General features: G+C 43.6%; 1 pseudogene across 1 annotated transcript in view; it reads left to right on the top strand.

Annotated features, from left to right (window-relative positions):
- Nucleotides 1–8,932: 8,932 nt before the first annotated feature.
- Nucleotides 8,933–20,281, top strand: part of LOC311167681 (lathosterol oxidase-like) — an 89,695-nt pseudogene continuing 78,346 nt past the window's right edge. The window contains exons 1-2 of the transcript in view: nucleotides 8,933–9,193; nucleotides 9,489–9,990. The product of the transcript in view is annotated as a lathosterol oxidase-like (transcript). The remainder of the gene's footprint in view (nucleotides 9,194–9,488; nucleotides 9,991–20,281) is intronic.

Here is a 20,281-nt window from a genome sequence, read left to right as displayed (position 1 = left end):
AGTCTTATAAATGGAGGAAGAAATGCTTCAAGCTTTTCCTGTTAATTATTTGGGGTGGGGGGAGGCCAGGGTTTCTGCCACTAGAGTTTTGCCATTTGTTTTTTTTTAAGAAAAATAAAAAAGTTATTTCTAAAAAATGGTATTCGAAGTTCATTCACAATTGTTAAAGTGATAGGAAATGGTTATAATATGACTATATGAGACTAAAAGGTTTTTATTAAAATAATGTAAACCCACTGTGGTGGACAGGTGGAGGCTACCCCAGTCTCAGCAAGCAGCTGCCTGGACTTTTTCTCCAGTGTTGAGATCACTGGCAGGTCTCTGCTGCCTTTCTGCTGTGGGGGACTGGACTCTCCTTTTGTCCACCTTAAAACACCATTCTGGCCTGTTCTATAGGTAAAAATCCTATTTCCCTGTGTCTCCTACAAAATGCTTATTGCTTGAGTAAAAACTTTTAAATTTACTTACTTGCTCTTTTTTGTCTTAAAAATATGCTTGTTCTCAAGGCCTCCTCTGGTGGCGCAGGTGGTTGAGTGCCACACTGTGAAGCTGTCCGCAGCCTCTGCAGCACTGGTTCAATCCCGGCTGGCTGGCGAGGGTCCCACATCGCGTGGCAGACCTCTCCTGTCTTGCCCGCTGCTCCCCTCAGCAGTGTATTTCGTCAGTCTGCCTGTTCTGTTCCCCGCTCTGTCCCTGGTGAATCCTCTCACCCTCCCGCGCATCTGACCTGTACCCTGGTTCTTATATAAATAAATAAATAAATAAATCTTTTAAAAATATGCTTGTTCTTGGTGAGATAAAACAATAACAACTTAAAGCCAAAGGATCATTTCTTTAAAATATAAACTCAAAAAAAATTTCTTATCTAAAAAAAGTTAGTAAAAACTGCCGTGACTGTTGTAGTCTCAAGCCCAAGGTCTTTAGTAATAATTAAGATTGGACACATATTCTATGTAAAGATTTTGGCTTTTAACTCATTAAAAACCTTCTTAATATAAAAGTGTAACAAAAAAAAACTTGGTAATTGAGAATATCAAACATAAATGAGAAGCTAAGGCATCTCAAAAACTAGGTTGTTTGAGATGTTTTATAAAGGCTCTTTTACAATTTTGAAGGAATTTTTTTTCAGGTCTTAAAATACTAATGTAAATTCTCTGTGCACAGCTTCTTCAAAGCCAGAGTCACTCTTAAAAATACAAATTTAAAATATGTTTGATCTAAAAGAATTGTTATAGAACTAAAATTAAATCATTAACAGGTTTCTCAGTGTCTTCACAAATATTGATAAAATAAATATCTCTTAAAATTTATACACATGACCAAAGTTGAATATGAATATCAAGAACTCTCTGTTTGTTTGTAACTGTCTTTGTTTTGTTTTGTTTTTTACCTCCAGAGGATTAATTATAAATCTTATGATATAATTCAAAGCATATATGCTTTAAAGTTATAATGTTAAGTATTAATAATTTACTCTGTTTAAATGTGTTTATTTCAAAAGAAACTTCTGGTATAAAAGGTACTTTTGTCTTTCCTACTGAGTCACATGTATATGAAAAATGTACATAGTATCTATATGTTACTCTGATTTTTCTTGTTTTTATTAATCTGCCTAATGCTTGTTTGATTATTAGCCAGCCTAGAAAAACTTGGTATGTGCCATTGTTTTATTAACAGCCCTGCAAAATGGAATTCCAGTCATAACAGGAACTAAAGCTACAACTAAACTTTCTTAGATACCTTAGTGTCTTGGGAACACATCAGCTGGAATAATTTTTGGTTAAAAGTAACTGAGTTTTAATCCAATGGGTTGTTTTAAAACATGTACTTATAAACTCGCATTGGGTATAACCTTAGCTCTTGTCTGGGTTAATGATGTTGGGTACATAATGTCTTTTAAGTGTCTGAAAAATTACTAAGGTTTTTGAGATGAAAATTAAAGGTTATGATTTGAATGTCAATATTATACTTAGGGCTGGAACTTTCATAGAGATTAAATATGGTTGTTGTTGCTGTTTTCTAATATTTATGGCAAAGCTTTCCAAAAATCTAAATTGAAGTAAAATTTGGTAGCCTCTCATTTGATCAATTGAAGGAAATTTTGTGGAACCTCAGTAAAGCTCCAGAAACACTCCACAAACTTTCTCCCTTTCCTCCTGGGAAAGACATTAGATAAATTTGTACTATTTGGTCTACTTAATAAAGTTACACTGAAAGGGAAGTATTGTCACTTGGAAAATGGTAAAACTTTGGCATGTACAGAAATGTTAATATTGGTTTTCTAAAACAAAATCTAGTGCAGGCCATGCTACTCATGCTGTCTGCCAAGGTCCGGGCATGGGGGAAATTTCTGAAACGTCAGAAAACTCCTTAGCTGGCTCCAGCTACTTCTTTTCACTCGGTTGTGGCAGTTATTGAAACCATGGAAGTTTTCTATAAGCTCCAGAATAACACAATGAGTGCTGGCATCAATGCCAGTTTCGGTGATGCACACCTCAGTAGTTTAAGAAAAGTGCCTTCCAACATGATTGATAATGAAACGGTTTCCAATGATTCTCCACATCCTCCAATTTGTAACTCAGTTACCATGAGTAACATTGAGTTCTTTAACAAGCCACATTTGATAGAGCTGTTGGAACCAGAAGAGAAGGCCCTGAGGCACCAGGGGAGGCAAAATGGTCTGAGAAAGACACACCATATACTGTTCCCATGGTACCAGGAAACCTTAGGTTCTATATAGAAAATAGGAGGCCGCCCTCAATCTTACAATCCCTGCTTAGCCTTGTTTTATTTACCTAGCCTGACCGCATAAATCACGTAGTGTGTAGCACCTGTTTTTATTTTCTGAATAACATACATCACCTAGGAAAATATGTAACCAAGTTAATGTAACCAAGTAACCAAGTTAATCATAAACTAGGAAAATTAAGAAATGGGTTGTGCACTGAGTGATCAAAAATAAATTCTGACACAATGTAAATGACATAATGCATGATGTAATGATCAAATAAAAAAATTCTGATGTATAAATAAAGACCCTCTGAGACCCTCAGCAGGAGATACTTGCACCCTATCAAGTGTTTGTGTCTCCTCATTCCCTCATCCCCTCATCCCTCCACTTTGCTGATGTCATCTTGTCCTGTGGGGACCCTTGACATGACATTTTGCAGGAGCTGGCCTCCGGCAAAAATCTTTCAGTACCTGGTATGTATGCAAATTGTCAATGGTTATTGTTGCCTTGCAATATTGTGTACTTCAATGGTTTCTACAAAAAATAAAGAGAAAAGGCCTCAATTGATTCAAATTGATGCAACTTTTGACAGTAAAAATTTTCTGCAAAGGACTGCATAGACTGTTGGAGTTATACCTGATTTTTACTAGGTTTTAGCTAAGTTGTATTTACATTTTGTGTGGCTTTGAGTGGAATTTTTCCAGGGAGTTGACATAGAGCTGAACCAAAAAAAGGAGAAACTGCTGCTTTGTTCATAGGGTTCCAGAGACCTCCAAAAATGATGAGGAAGCTTGCCTTCATTGGCAGGACTGGCCAACCCAGAAAAAGAAAAAGTCCTGGTACCCTCGAAAAGAGGAAAGCCCAGGTGGAGTCTGGGGAGACCAGCTGTGTTCCTGAAGCCTATTTTTAGACCCTATTTTAACAGTTCCATCTGATCCTATTTGGAGTATTCCAACAAAGCTATCAAAAATTGCTGTTTGGTTATTCTGCCTTGTGATTTTATGCAAAAATAGGCAAATTGGTCTAAAAGTAAATTTAGTTCACAAATATTTTGCTGTACTGTTATATAAAATTGGAATCAAGGTGGAGAAAACTTGTTTTTAAATAAGTTAAACTAGTTTTCAGAATTTTCTTTTTGCTTCTTTTTTCCTGTGATTTGACATATTTACTGTTTTGTTTTGGTTAATGCCTTCTAATGCTTTTTTGGCATGGCCTAACTAATTTCCAGTAATGAAGGATTGTCAATACTGGAACTTCATGGACAATACTGGTGGCAGACTGTTATTCTCTAACATACACAAAACCCTGGAAAAAAACTGTTTCCTAAGACTATGTCCTGGGATCTGCCCTTAAAAATCAAAAAAGGGGGAGAGAGTCCCCTGCTACACTGATTGCTCAAGCACTTATTACTCTAATTTTTTTAAATTTGCAGGCTGATACTGACTGTTCTGCAGCTAAAAAGCATTGGCATTCAGAAGTGGCTGTAGTAAAACAGCCCATTTGGTGGAAAGATGAGATGACCAATCAGTGGGAAAAGGGAGAGGTGCTCACCTGGGGAAGAGGGTTTACTTGTGTTTCTCCAGGTCTGGAAGCCAGAGAGCGGTGGTTACCTTCAAAACTGATTAAGCCTCATTATGGCCAAGAGGGGGAGATTCCACTTCAAGCCTCTGACTCAGGAGATGAACAGCTTGAGCCTGATAGCAGTGACCAACCCCACTTTCAACAGCAATAAGGCAGATCCTTCAACATGGGGACAGTTGAAGAAGCTGGTGCATCAAGCTGAGAGTGGTGGCCCATACGAAGAAACCTCGAAATTCTGTGATTTTGTTTTTTGAAATGATGGCCATTGTGGAGGTAATTGGTGCAGAATCTTTTTATTGGATCTATGTCCCTAATCCTCCACTGCTGCAGACTATGAGCTGGAATGCAAGGTCACAAGGATTCCAGGCAGCTTTGGCAGCCTCACCTTCATCTGGAGGAGGGACTGGAGGGTTGCCTGGGCAAATTACAACAAGCTGTTCAATGGCTAGGTGGCCAGTTTGTAGCACTTCAACATCAGATTATGCTACATTGTGACTGGAATGTCTCAGCTTGCTATGTGACTCCAGTGCAGTACAGTAGTTTGAACCACTTCTGGCAGGTAATCCGATACCACCTGACAGTATCTCTGGTAATATGTCCTTGGATGTTCATGCTCTTCAACAACAGGTGTTGGATTGTTTTTTGCTTGATCTACCCAAGGAAACATATGAGGGACTGGCTCAAGGAATAGCCGAGGCACTTCAGGGAATGGACTCACAATCATTTATGCAGAGCATGACCCATAGCATTAGTAGTGCTGTGATTGTTGTACTAATATGTGTGATTATTTTTTGTGTAGGATACTCCTTCCTCTGCCGAACCATGAGTGAACAATACTCCACCTCAAAGATCTTAGCCCTCTTTTTAAAGAAAAAGAAAGGGGGGATGTTGCATGAGGATGATCGAGAGGTGACCTGAGGCCGGCAAGGGAAGGGCTGACCAAAACGCTGAGAAAACGTACATGTACCAGGGGGGAAACAGCCTGGGAGGGACACCCCGAACTCGCTTTGTCCTTGGAAGTCTCCTCTGTGGTAACTTAGCAACAGAGGCTCACAAGGACAGGCATGTCCAACAAGCCCAAGGGTTCACATATGTGGTGTGTGTGAGCTCACGCGCATGGCATGCGAGGCAAGTTTGTTTTGCTTTCTCTGACTTACGATAAAATGCAGAGGTCCTTGTTCATAGTTCCCATATAACCATGCTGAGAAAAATAGAGACTCATTGCTTGTAGCTGACAGCAGTCCCCCATCTGGTGAGTCCTTCACGACCAGCGTCCCAGGTCTCAGAGCCCACTAGAGGCTCACTGTCACCCTCATCATTTCCTCCGAGGGTCTCATCTCTGGCCTCTGACCAGGTTCTCTTTTGTGTTTCCTCAGCAGAAACAGTCCCCAGGACTCTGGGATGTCTCTCATCCCCTGGGACACACCAGAGAGAGATGTGAGAGGGACATTCTGAGGATGCAGTGGACTATTGAGAATGTTATCATTTAAGGTGATTCACCTGAATTTCTTCAATATTATTTTCCTTCACCGAGTGAGAGAGCTATGCCTTGTGTAGAACTGAATGTGGTAGAATTTCTCTCACCCCCCCATTATATCAGTGATTGATATAAATTTCTTAAATTAAATCTATTCATTGTTAATTTTTGTATAATATTTAATTTCTCTCTCAGGTGTAGTCCTTGTAGTTCCGTCACCACCATAGCACCCATGATCCATCACTACAGTCCCTTGTGCTCTTCTCTCCCCTATTTGGAACCATCTCTCTCCCTTTCCCCTTCTGTATGTCTCAAATCTATAATCAGGTTGCAAATTTTGTCTTTATTCTGACCCTCTGTTTGGTTTCGTATATATCACATATAAGGACAACCACCTGATATTTTTTTTTCCTTTTGACTTATCAAGCTTAATATACTCCCTTCCTACCCCATCCATATTTCCCAAATGGCATAAGTTTATGGTTTCAATCACTGAGTACATTCCACTGTATATATGTACCACACCTTTTTGATCTGTTCATGATCCCCTGATTTAAAACACAGTGACAAATCACTTCATGTCTGTAAGAATGCCTTATATTAGAAAGACCAGATATTAACAAGTGCTGGTGAGAACATGGAGAATATGGAACAATCCTACATTGTTTTTGAGAATGTAGACAGGCTCCTTTTTTTATTAAAGATTTGTCCTTTTTATACAAGAAGTGGGGTACAGGTCAGAGGCATGGGAGGCTGAGGCGATTCACCAGAGACAGCGGGGCACAGAACAGGCAGACAGACTGAAAGCACTGCTGAGCGGAGCAGTGGGTGAGATAGGAGAGGTCTGCTGTGCCATGTGGGAATCTCCCTAGCTGGCCAGGATTCGAGCCCATGCTGCAGAGGCAGTGGACAGCTTCACAGTGCTCTGCTCAACCTGCTGCGCCACCAGGGAGGCCTCTGGCTTGGTTTTGATGTCAACAATATCAAGGTTTCTGCAAATAATGAAAGCTCTCCTGACTAAAAAGGAGAATGGAGGCATCATACTGCCAGATTTCAAATTATACTACAAAGCCATAATAATTAAAACAGTATGGTACTGGAACAAAAGCAGACACACAGACCAATGGCATCAAATAGAAAACCCAGAAATAAACCCACATATTTATGGGCACCTAATCTTTGACAAAGGAGCAAAGTATATGCAATGCAACAAGGACAGTTTATTCAATAAATGATGCTGGGAAAACTGAACTGCTACATGCAAAAAAAAAAAAAATGAAGCTAGACTAATACCTCATACCATGCACAAAAAACAAACTCAAAATGGATAAAATAATTCAACATAACACCTGAAACCATAAAGTAGATAGATGAAAACATAGGCAAAACACTACAAGAAATACATCTCAGCAACACCTTTAAAGACACATTCCCCAAAGCAGAGAAAACAAAGAAAAGATAAATAGCTAGGATTACATCAAACTAAAACTTTTGTACACCAAAGGAGACATTAACCAAAACCCAGAGACACCCTTCTGATTGGGAGAAGATTTTTGCTCACAATGCAACTGATAAGGGACTGATCACAAAGAGCTCACATGACTCAACAAAAGAAAACAATCCAGTCAAAAAATTGTCAAAAGATCAAAAAAGACTACTCCAAAGAGGAAATGCAAATGGCCAACAAGTATATGAAAAATGTTTGACATCACTTAAATCAGGGAAATGCATATCAAAACCATAATGAGATACCAACTTACACCAGTGAAAATGGCACATATTTAAAAAACAGGAAACAGCAAATATTGCCAAGGTTTTGGAGAAAAGAAACTCTTCTACTCTGCTGGTGGGAATGCAAACTTGTGCAACCATTATGGAAAACTGTTTGGAGTTGCCTCAAACTACTAAAAATGCATCTACCTTTTGAGCCAGCAACTCCATTCCTAGGAATGTACTCACAAGGCACAGAAGCATCAATTCAAAAGAATACCTTCCCCCTTTGTTTATTGCAGCACTAGTTATGATAGGTAAGATATGGAAACAACCAAATGCTCAAGAATAGATGACTGGATCAAGAGGATATGGTATATACACAATGGAATACCATTCAGCAATGAAAAAAGATAATCTCATGCCATTCTCAACATGAATGGAGCTAGAGGGATTATGTTCTGTAAAATAAGCCAGAGATGAAGAAAAATATCAGAGGATTTCACTTATAGGAGGAATATAATGGAATCAAATAAGGGATCAGGAAAAAAATACCAGTAATAATAGAAAAACAAAATTAGGCAACTATAAATCAGAGACATTTTTCAGGGGAGGGGGAGGTAGAAGGAGCAAAACGGGAGAGAAGAGCACAAAGGACCATGGTGATGGTTCATGGGTGAAGTGGTGCTGGGAATTTCATGGGGAATACACCTGAAAGGAGAAAGCATAAAAGCATACATTGTACAAAAATGAACAATGATATTATATATATATAAATAAATGATTATATATATGACATACATCTATGACTATATATATGAAATTTTATATATATACATATAAAACATAATTAAGGTTTCTTAGAAAATTCAAAGTGCGTCTGCCATAGGGCCCAACAGTCCCACTCCTAGGTATGTACCCACAGAACACAAATACACTACTATGAAGGGCACCTTGCACATCCATGATCACTGCAGCACTATTTACAATATCCAAACGATGGAAACAACCTAAATGCCCAAAAACAGATGAGAAATCAAGAAGTGGTATATAGATAATAGAATACTACTTATCAGAAAAACATAAATGCATGCCATCTGGGCAACATGGATGGATTATGCTAATTGAAATAAGTCCAAAGGAGAAAGACAAATATGTCACTTATATATGGTCTAAGAAGTCTAAGGGCTATATTAAGGCAAACTTAAAAACTAACCCTTGAACTCCCCAGGCTGCGCCTACTGCTGACCAGGGCTGCAGACCAGCCCAGGCTTCCTGGCCCAGCAGTGCTGAAGGTGGATGGACCCTCTCTAGTTTGGCAACAGACTGATTTGATGACAAAGCCTGACTCCCGCTGACTGAGTCCCCCACTGTGTCTTGTTGCACCTGCACCACCACTGGGTCCCCAGCCTCCCCTTTATGCTAGAGCTAAGATGGATCTTGTACTCGATGCTGCAGATAATTATTTTTTATATTATTTCTATATCCAACCACTGGGCCAGAGTATGACATCTTCCAACAAACTGTTATTTTCCTGGTTATAAGAAATCTTGCTGCTTTTATCCTGTATTTCTTCTTTGTGACAATGAGTTGTTACTTTGTCTATAGTCATTTCCTAATGAACCACCCACAATATTTGTAGAATCAAGTCTACTGAGAATCATGTTTACTGTTAGGTCATTACCATGGATTAAGTATTCCCACCATGTCATGGAGCTGGAAGGGATCCTTCTCAGCGAAATAAGCCAGAAAGAAAAAGAAAAATACCGGATGGTCTCACTCATAGCAGGAATCTAGAAAACTTAAATAAGGGGCCAGGAAAAAGAATGACTATAAGAAAGAAAATATCAAAATCAACAAACAACTATGAACCAGAGACACTCTATGGGGGGTGGGGGTGGGGAAAGGAGGGCTTGGCGTCAAAATAAGGGGGTTGTAATTGTATGGGGAATATAAAGATAAAATTTAAATAAAAAATATAAAAAAATATATCCCCACCATGTCACTGCTTCTGTGGAGCTGAGAGGATGCAGCAAATTACATGACAACATAGGAAAGTTTCAAATAGCTGGATTCAACTCATTGTTCCTGTATGATCTGTCCTCTTTCTCACTAACATGCTGATCTACTGGATTCACAGAGGCTTTCTTTATAGACTTAAAGATAAAGGAATCCATGAACCTCCTCTCTGGAAGATCCTCTTTACCTGAAAGTCATGGTCTTCACCCTGTGGATGGCTTTCTTCAGAGTCCACCCTTTCATCTTACCATTAAACCAGCTGGTTTATTTAGGTTGAACATCTCGGTCAATGTCTGCACAATTTCCATTCATGACAGTGATTTCTGTCTCCTCAAATCTGAAGGCCTTTTATCAATGACTCAGCTCATCATACAGACCATCAGCTCTTCTCTAACTACAACTGTGGACAATATTTTACATTGTGGGGTAGAATTGGAGGCTCATTCAAAACCCTTCCCCCTTTGAAGGGAAGGTGAGAGAAAAAAGCACAGCAGCCAGCAGGAAGTTGTAAAAAATAAGAAATTATTTATTTATACAATAGCTGGGGTACAAGCCACAGGTGTGAGCGGGTGAGAGGATTCAGCAGAGACAGAGTAGGGAGCAGAACAGGCAGGCAGACAACTGAGGGGAGCAGCGGGAGCGACAGGAGAGATCTGCCACGCCATTGGGGAATCTCCCTGGCTGGCCAGGAATCGAACCCGCACTACAGAGGCTGAAGACAGCTTCACAGCATATGCTCAATCTGCTGTGGCACTGGAGTGACCCCCCCAAAAGTAAGAAATTATTCAGTGGAGAGTTTACAAAGACTGAGCAGATTATTGCCCAATGATTAAATATTTTTAATGAGGGAAAATAATCTATACCCAGCCAGGAGACATAGTGATGGTAGCATTTGAAACTCCACATTGAGGGCCCTCCTGAGGGATGGTCAGCAGGGAGGGAGAGACCAAGAGAAACCAACCTCCTGCGTAAACACCATGGGTGACCTAAGAAGTGACTGTGTCTTTCCAGCCAGTGACTCTGCAACTTATATGGTCTCATCAATAATTTTTAAAAAGGTGGAGAGAAAATAAATGATTGAGGGGACCAGGTTATGTCCTTTTGCCTTAACCCACCACATTCATTAAGGAAAATTCATTGTGCTAATAGCACCAAGGCTCAGCGCCATACAAGGAACACAAATACAGTGACAGGTGGTGCCTGGTGTCAGGAGTGAGCTCCGTCTTCCATGCTGGGCTGGGATGACCACTTGTAGTACTTTGTTCAAGGGGGAGCTGCAATGTGACTGCCAGTCTGACAGAATCTAGTAGTGACTATGCAAATGAATGGTTCATATTTCATCTGCCCCCCCAATTCTCTGGGGACATTGCCAAATGTTACATTTTACTGACTAATAAGTAAACTGGAATTTTAAAAAAATGATGCTATCATGATTTATCAGATGTGGGATTATTTAGTTTAACATGCCAATGTTTATTTTTAAAAACCATTATGTAATAAGTGTAAAATTATGTGAATGTATATACATGTAGAAAGGAAAATGTGATGCCCAAGTAATATGTTTCACTATTGTTTTTTTTAAAGTAAACTGAGGCACTGCAGTTTTGACATGTTTTGAGGTTATAAATATGTAACTGTTTTAGAAGAGCAACAATGGCCAAGAGTTTACCCTGTCACTGAAGATTAGCTTTGACATCGTCAGTGTCACTTTTTTTTTCTTTTTCCCTACCTCCACTGCCAAAAAGTCTAATAAATACATTTGTACATGTTAACATAAATATATTGGAAAAACATGGTTTGCAAACTATTAGCTATTTATGTGAAACCAATAAAAGTTGATTATGGGGACTATTTAACAACACACGCTCACACACACTGACCCTTGAAGTCTGCATGGAGAGCAGGGGCTGGCAGAGGGGCAGTGGGGAGGGTGAAAATAAGCGGGAAGGGAGCACAGTGGACGCTGCCGGAGGACCATGGAGCTCAGGTGTGGGTGTGCTGCAGTGACAGCACCTGATGGGGTGATCCTACCCTCTAAAGTATAAGCAGTGATGTAACCAGCGCTCCCTCAAGAAGAGATCCTCTGGTTTCTCTTGCTGCAAAGGGCGTCCTCATGTGTCTGTTCCTATCAGCATAACGTGAGGAGGTGGGGAGACGGGCCCAACCCCATCCATCTGGCCCCTCCCCACCCTGACCTGTGTCTCTCCCTGGTGACTTTCCTGCTCCAGCAGAGGCGGGGCTGACTCCACTCCTGCCTGTACTCTGTGTTTTCCTGAGGAATAATGTCCACTTCCCTACAGAAAATAGACACCCAGACATGAAACTTTTTTTTTTTCTGGATTGTTTTTTTGATGGGTTAATTGAAAAGATTCTTAAAATTTGACAAGATATAGGGAGGAGCCACAAGGACCAGCCCGAACTGCATGCATTTGGTGTGCTGAGTCTGTGCAGGTGGGGGGCGGGAGAGGCTGTGAGGAGCCGAGGGGGATGGGACCTGTGTCCAGTCGGTGCTCAGTGCATTGTGGGCATTGCTGTGGTCACTCCTCAGGGTCATCTCTCTGCTCCTTTGTCCCTGTCCTTCAGGAGCACCTGTCCCAGCAGGGCCTGCGACCACAGGGATTCAGACCCCACCTGGGCCTGTCCTGTCTCCAGGATGTCAGTGGGGCTGCGTGTGGCTGGATCAGGGTTTGCTAAGGTCTTGTTGAGGAATTTTGCTTCTGTGTTCATCAGGGATATTGGTCTGTAGCTTTCTTTCTTGTGTGTGATGTCTTTCTCTGCTTTTGGTATCAAGGGAATGCTGGCCTCATGAGATGTGATGGCAGCGTTCCCGTTTCTTCTATTTTTCTGAAGAGTTGAGGAGTCAGGTGTTAGTTCATCTTTAAAGATTTTGTAGAAGGTACTGAAAATGTCTGGTTCTGGGCTTTATTTTTTGGGGAAATTTTGATTCGTGTTTCAGTGTCTTTGCTTGCAGTTGCTTTGTTCTGAATCTTCCTGACTCAGTCTCAGAAGGTTGTATACTTCTAAGAATTCCTCAGTTTCTTCTAGGTTATTTGAGGTCATTCAATCTATTGACATATAGATAATTAGTATTGTCTTATTATCCTCTCTATTCCTGAAATGTCTGCTATAACGTCTCCCCTTCATATCTTATTCTATTTATTAAATTTTTTCCCCTTTTTTCCTCCTTGAAAGTATAGCAAAATATTTGTCTGTTTTGTTTATTTTTTGTCAAGAACCAGTTTTTGGTTTCATTGATTTTTGGATGCCTTTGATTTCTGTTTCATTTATTTCAGCTTTAATATTTTTCCTTCTACTGTCTCTTTGTTTCGTTTGTTCTTTCTAGCTATTTTTAGGCATAAGGTTAGATTCTTTCCTTGAGCTGTCTTGACTCCAGGTGTGGCCCGAATTGCTCTATATTCCCCTCTTAGTGCTGCTTGTGCTGTGCCCACTGATAGGTTGTCATTTGTCTCAAGGTATTTTTAATTTTCTTCTTTGATTCCCTCCTTAACCCAATTGTCATGTGGTAGTGTGCTCAGTCATTATGAATTTATTGACACTTGTTCTGTGACCCAACAAGTGGTTTATTCTGGAGACTATTCCCTGTACACTTGAGAGAACTGTGGAGTGCAGTGCCCTGTAGATAGCTATTTAGCCCTTGGGGTCTAACACTCACTTAGAGGAAATTTTCCTTGTTGATTTTCTGTCAGGTGATGTGTCTTTGATCAAAGTGGGGTGTAGAGTTTCTTTACTAGTACTGTGCTGCTGTCAATATCTGTTTTCAGATGTGTTAATAGTTGCCTTATCTATTTTGCTGCTCCTTTGTTTGGTGCATGTGTATTGATGAGTGTTATGTCTTCCTTATGTAGGATTCCTTAATCAGATGATGGTCATCCCTGTCTCTTGTTACCTTTTTTAGCTGGAAGTTTATTTTATATTTTATGGCATTTTGGGGTGTCCCATTTTCTTGTGTTTTTCCCAAGAACTATTTTGATCCTGTCTCCTGGAGGCAGCATAAAGTTGGGTTTTGTTTTTTGGTGCAACCAGTCACAGTGTGTCTTTTTCTTTGGTGAATTCAATTTGTTTCCATAAAGGGTGATGACATGATGACTTACTACTGAGCTTTTGTCTTTAGTCAAATCCAGGCAAGACATGCGTGGTATCTGGAGCGGGTGGTGAGGGCTCCAGGGTCACTGCCTCCTTGGTCCCCTGGTCAGTTTGGAGGATGGTGTCGGTCCAGAGGCCCAGACATTAGCCAGGTGGCTGGGGTTCTGACCTGGGCACTGCCATAACCCCTCAGTCTCCATATCCTTGTCTCTGAGAGGGTGTGGGGGAGGGGTGTCAGGACAGTATCACTTCCCAGTTCACAGAGTGCTGGGGAGGGATCTGCAAGGTCACATGGAGAAAGTAACTGCTGAGGTCATGTAGTCAGCCTTCAATCAGCTCCCTGAGCCACTTCTGTTCCTGTGCCCACATCTGGCTTTCAAGGCCCAGCTCCCATGTCCCCTTCCTGCTGAGGAAGGAACCTCCCTGGCTCTGCCCTTGGCCTCCTCTGAGGCAGCTACTGCAGCCCTTCTCTCCTCACACACCCCAGGCTGCAAGGCCTCCTAGGTGGGGTCATGTGTTTCTCTGTGACCTAAACACCCTGTGGAGTATGTTCCTGGGCACCAGCATGCATTGGGTTAGGGTACCCCAAATGTCCACTGCAGGTCTGTGTCAGCAGAGTCGCCTGGGATGTGTTTAGAGAGAAGTTCCCTGGCCCATCCCCAGAGGCAGAGAGTGGGCTCTGGCTGCCCAGGGCTGGGGAGGGGAAAGTGTGGGTGGTGCCCATGGGCCCAGGCCCAGGAAACGAGTTTGTTGTGGTGATGGAGATGTTCTCAAGGTAGAGTATGGGATGATTGCTCTGCTCTGCACTTACCAAAAGGACATGACAGGTGAGCCTTCAACAAATGACTCAATTGTCAAAAGTTATATTTCAATAAATTTGCTTTAAAAACATTAAAAAATGGGTCCACAAGTTGCCCTGTGTCTGTCCTCCACTGTATCCTCATCGAGGGCTTGTGGGGCAGGAAACTGCCTTAGCCCACGAGGAGCTGAGCACAGACAGTTTCACTGCACAGATGCTGTCAAGGTGCTTCCTCTGCATGGTCCAGAGTCACGCGATGAGATGCTGACGTCACGCTGCTTCTGTGATGGGAGACACTTTTAGGGGCCTTGGGTGGGAGGCAGCTTATTTTTCATGTGGGCAGAATGGAAATACTTAGTATCCAGAAGGTCTACTGTGTTGGTTTTCAACTTTCAATTTTCCACCAATTCTGGGATACACAGGAGGGGAGACAGTGCCCCCGTGAGTGTGTCTGACTTGCTGGCTCTTCCTCGTGAGGAGAATGAAGCAGAAGGGATGCGCCACATCACAGAGTCAGGCTCACAGAGGCTGAGACTTCCCACCTGGGCTCCTCCCCCCCCCCCCCGCCCCGTCCCTCTCTGGGGTGACTCCCTGCACACGGTGGACCCTCAGCTAAGGGGACGCCCACAGGACAAGGACCTGAGGGTTTTCTCCGGGAGCCACATGCATGAGCTCTGAGGCAGGTCCTTCCACACTGATCACGGCCATTCAGATCCGCCAACATCTTGTCCCCATCGCAGCCTCGTGGGACCCAGAGCTGGAGCCTCTGAGGAAGGCCCCTCCTGCTGCCTCCCCCTCAGAGACTGTGGAGACGCCAGATCTTTGTTTTAGGTGCAAAGTAGGAAGTGATTTGGTACAAACCAGTAAAATATTCAGGCGATAAAGTGATCAGTGGCTGTTTTCTCACAAGAAACAGTGGAGGCCAGAGTAGCTCACGTGACGGTCAAGGTCCTGATAGCAATGAGCTGTCAGACAAGGATTCCAAGTCCTCTGAAGTGTCCTTCAAAATATGTGATTTTAAAAAATTAGTTCTACCGTTTTTAGATTCCCATTTAATTTTGCTGTTTTGCTTCTTTATACTATCCCCAGAGCGGTGTCTGCAGGGTCACGGCACAGAGGGGCTGTCAGCAGCCTGGGACTGTGAGCAGGGCTGACTCTGACCTGCCTGCAGGGAGTGGGGCCCTGGAGCCCCAGAATCAGCCCCCAGGGTTGGCCCTCCAGGACAGCACAGGCCTTTCTCCTCTTGATTCCCTGAATCACCTCCTCTTGATTCCAAGAATCTCCCTGCCACCCCAGCATTGGGGAGTTGGGGAGGATGTTGTGGCTCAGGAAATGGGGGCCTCCTCCTAACCATCTGTCCTCTCCTCCTCTCTCTCCTTCATCAGCCTGAGTGTGCGTGTTTGAGTCACACCAGCCCTGCACGGACAGGAAAGGCCCAGAACTTAAGTGATTCCCTAGTCAGTTACAGCACCAGCCCCTCTGCAGTCCCACCAGGGGAGACATAGACTCTCCCAGCCCCAGCCAGAGTCGCGTCACCCACACAGACCTTCCCCTCACAGTGTCCCTGATGCTGCCCCTTCCTGGCCCCACCCTTCCTGGTGCCCCCACCACTCCTTTGGGCCCCGTCCCCTAGTCCCCATTTTCATCCTCTGCTCCATTTCCAGGAGCCTCCCCGTCTTCCTAGTCATGCCCTGGGGGCTCTCCTCAACCTCCCCTCATTCAGGGATGGAAAATTTTTAAAAGATGTATATTTATTTATTTATTTCCTTACAGCATGGGTCATCTTTCTATAGTTATTGTTCCTCTTAGGTGTGGTCCTTCCACCAATGATCTACCCACATACCACCACCAGCTCCCAGGGTCTCTCCCTGGCTCTGATCACTCCTGCTCCCCCCTGTGGTAAGACGTGGATGGGTGGTTGGCCCATGGGTCTTGGCGTTTTCTTGGAACCTTGTCCTTTTCTTGGGCGAGGCCCTGGGCTCCTGGGTAGAATTGAATGTTAATTCCCTGGAAGCAGAAGCAGAAACAAAGTACAGAGACTCTGGAGTCCAAGGATCCATCTGAGACTGAAGGAACCTCTATATTTGGGGATCAGCCCATAATCTGGGAATCAGCTGTAATGACCTGGAAACCTGCTTTGTCCTTTGTCCATAGGACTAAGAAAATTGGAGGACTTCTGACCTGACACAGCACTTGGGCGCCCCCTGGTGTGCAGATCCCTGTCCTGCCGCTGGGGGCCCAGGGAGCCTGGGGAGGGCCTGGCTGAGCAGGAGAAAGGGCGGCTCTGGGCGCCTGTGCTCAGCCCTCTGGCCACACGGGGGCGCTGCCGCGCTGCTCCGGATTCTGGTGGAGCCGCCAGGATGGGGCGGGGGCTGAGGTGGGCACAGCTGGGGATGCTGGAGGGCGGCGTCCTGGGGTGAGATGCTCTGTGAGGAGTCAGAGCAGCAGGGCTCAGAGGAGAGGAGACTCTGGAGCCTGCCCTGTGTGTGAGGTTTCCAGCTTTTCTCCCAGAACCCCTCTTTCCAGTCCCTGGAAGGTGATACCTGGGAAAACTGGAAAAGAAAAAATTTTTTCTTTATATAACCTATTAAATACTGAGAGTATTTTAAAAAATAACATTTAAAGAATACTGTTCGATTTACAGAAAAGTTGCAGAGGCAGTACACGTCTTGTTTATCCCACACCATTTCCCTTTTGTTAACATCCTACATGAGTACAGATTTTTTTTTTTACCACTAAAGCAGCAATGTTGACATAATAACTAAACGCCATACTTTAATTCGTTTTTGCTAATGTCCATTTTATGCCCAATAATCCCATCCAGTTTGCCTGGATGACAGTTTCTCAGACTTTCCTTGTTTCCTTGGGAGAGGTGTTGGGGTCACAGATGGGCGTTCTTGTGTCACCTCTAAGAAAAACTTCACCAGAGTCCTCCTTTCAGTGGGGTGAGGGCACACACACACACACGCACACACACACACACACACACACACGAAAAGAAAGAAGTCGATGCTTGCACAGACACAAATTGGCAGGAGGACCTGATCCTGGGGGGGGGGTGTTAGGGGAAGCCTGTTAGTGGAGGCTCATTAGAACTTTGCTGGTGTGTGTGGTGTGGAATTACACATTTTAATAGGTGTGAAGATGTACTCCAAAAATTTATAGTGTTATAAACTAGAGTAACACGTGCATATATATATTAATTATTGCTCTTGGGTGTTTTGCTTACATTACTGCTAAAAGACATGATCCATTACGGAGGTCTTACTATGTGGGCCTCTTAGTTGAATCATAGTCTTTGGTATACTATCAGCTTTCCAATCCTCAGATATGGAGGAAATTTCTAATTCCATTTATACAACATCTAGGTCATGGGTAAGAAAATGTTTGCACCTCAGTTGATCTATGTAGCCAACATCTGCATCAATAATATAGAAAATCAATTTCTAATTCCATTTATACCACATCTAGGTCATGGGTAAGAAAATGTTTGCTCCTCAGTTGATCTATGTAGCCAACATCTGCATCAGTAATATAGAAAATCCTTGAATTTCCTCAAATTATGTCCTGGAAAATGTTCCTCAAATTATGTCCCCTGCAGTTATTTCATTGTTTTCCTTTCCTTTCCAGTCTGATTTGGCTAATTTTAATGCCATTCCAATAGGGAACAGTGGTAGAGAAAGAAATAGACGAGATAGTAATACAACACTCCTTAATTCTTGTAGCCCTAGGAACATCAAGTGTTCTCTATGGTGGTGAAAAGAGGAGATTATTTCCTGATGCAGGAGCACTCACAATGTAATGGAAATGCAGGGTTGTATTGCCATGGTTTGATCCATAGCACATTTTGGAATAGGGTCCAAGTCCTGTTTCATAAGCCTAAATAACTAACCTGGACCCGGGTTCCAAGGAGGACCATGGATTTGTGGCTCATGCGTGCACACTCCTCTGCCCTACGGGGGGCATATTGTGGCAACACCCTTGTAGAGACTTTGTTTCCTGTGGTTTCCTGAGGGGAGGTTCCCCGAACTGTGTTTGCATGGAATAGCTGTGAGCCATCTACAAACTTCCATAATGGAGTTTCCCTTCATATATTTAAGTTGTATTCTGTTGTATAGTGATTTGTGGACCAGACAATGTAGCAGAAGTACACTGAAGCAAGTCGATTAAGAGTTGATAAATGAATGTAATGTAACAGAATTAGCTGACTACCTTATTCTCAAAATGTTTATAATTTACCCGTTCTCCCTTACCAGAGGATTGCGGTGAATGAGCCTGAGCAGGTCCTGGAGCCGATGTGGAGAACTAACATTTACAGGTTGGCCCAGTGTGGGTTTTAAGGCCTGCCTAGCGAGACGAGAAGCTGCCGCAAGTGCGCGCAGGCAGGGCTGCCATCGTCTTACAGTGGGATCCATTTGTTTAGAGAAATAAGCAACTGATCACTGGACTGGCCCAGGTTGGCCCAGAACCCCTAGAGCAAAGCCCTAGTGTCAAAGACCCTCTCATCTCCCTCTCCCAATCCGCGACTCTCCATCCTGCTAGGCCTCACAAGTGTTCCACTCCCTAAAGCAGATAACACCCTCTCCTTACTATGATGGACACCATCACCAGTCAGACAATGGACCTGCCTTTATCTCAAAGATTACTCCACAGGTCTCCTCCCTGGGCGTCACCTGGGAACCACACATTCCTTCCCGACCGCAATCCTCTGGTAAGGGAGAACGGGTAAATGGTCTGACCAGAGACCACCTAACCACTGAGCTGCGCAAATCCTAGGTGGAGCTGCTCCCACTGGCTTTAATGCACCTCTGAGCCACTCCCTGCGGCCCCTTGTTCCTGAGCCCCCTTGTATGGATGTATGGCAGACCTCCTCTTACTAACCATGAGCTCCCCGTCCAACCTAAACTGTTGGCTGGATATTTTTCATACTTTTCTGCTCAGACAGCTGCTCCAAGAACACACAGACCGTTGTCTGCCACAACCTGTGCCTCCGTCCCCTGATGCACCTGTCAACCTGCTGTGCCCTGGAGACCGGGTTCTTCTGAAAGCCATCTCTCCAAAACCACTTCCGCCAAAGTGGATGGGTCCACACACGATCATCCTGGCTACACCAACGGCTGTCAAGGTCTTGGGCAACACGTCCTGGCATCAGCTTTGCAGGGTCAAACTGGTCCCTGTGGACAAGCAGTATGTATGCAAGCACATGGGCCCAACTCGGGCACGCATCACTGCGCCCCTGGTCCAGGTTCCACTCAGCCTACAGAGCAGAGGCCCTCTGACTCTCCCTCCTCTGTTTCTAATCCCATCACTTCAAGCCACTTCCCGTTCTTCTGTCTATACCTGGAGATTCCAGACCAGCACAGCCTCAGGCAAGGTATTAGCACTCACAGGGCCACTGATCCTGATCTTATTTTTTCTTTTTTGCCCCATGCTTACTGCATTTCATCCAACTCTGGATCCAAGACCCGCCCCGTAGCACCTTTAACCAACTCCTCCACCCATATCCTCGCGTCCCTGCAAAGACCATCTCATAACCAGGCCTGAGCCCCCACCCTGGTCTTCGCCCCCGTCCAGCAGGAAGTAGCCAAAGAAAGAACCGTCGCCCCTTTTCCTATCAACAAAAGGCTGGTATGAAAGGTCGATGCAGGGGCCAGGAATGGGGAAACCCACATAGAAACAAGATGGTCCTGACACCAGTACCCCTGATTCCATCAAACCAAAACTGAAGCCATAAGCAGGGGAAAACAACTCGGCTCCACGAAAAAACAACTTTGTTCCACCTAAACCTGTTTCCCCCCCTGCCAACCCAGTTTTCCTGCCTAACCTCTCCTCACCCTATGAAAAGACATCTCCCCCCACA

Source organism: Talpa europaea, assembly GCF_964194135.1.
Source record: "Talpa europaea genome assembly, chromosome: 2".
In the NCBI taxonomy this organism is placed as follows: domain Eukaryota; kingdom Metazoa; phylum Chordata; class Mammalia; order Eulipotyphla; family Talpidae; genus Talpa; species Talpa europaea.
The sequence above is the reverse complement of the archived record's forward strand: the minus strand, read 5'-3'. Positions and strand labels throughout refer to the sequence as shown.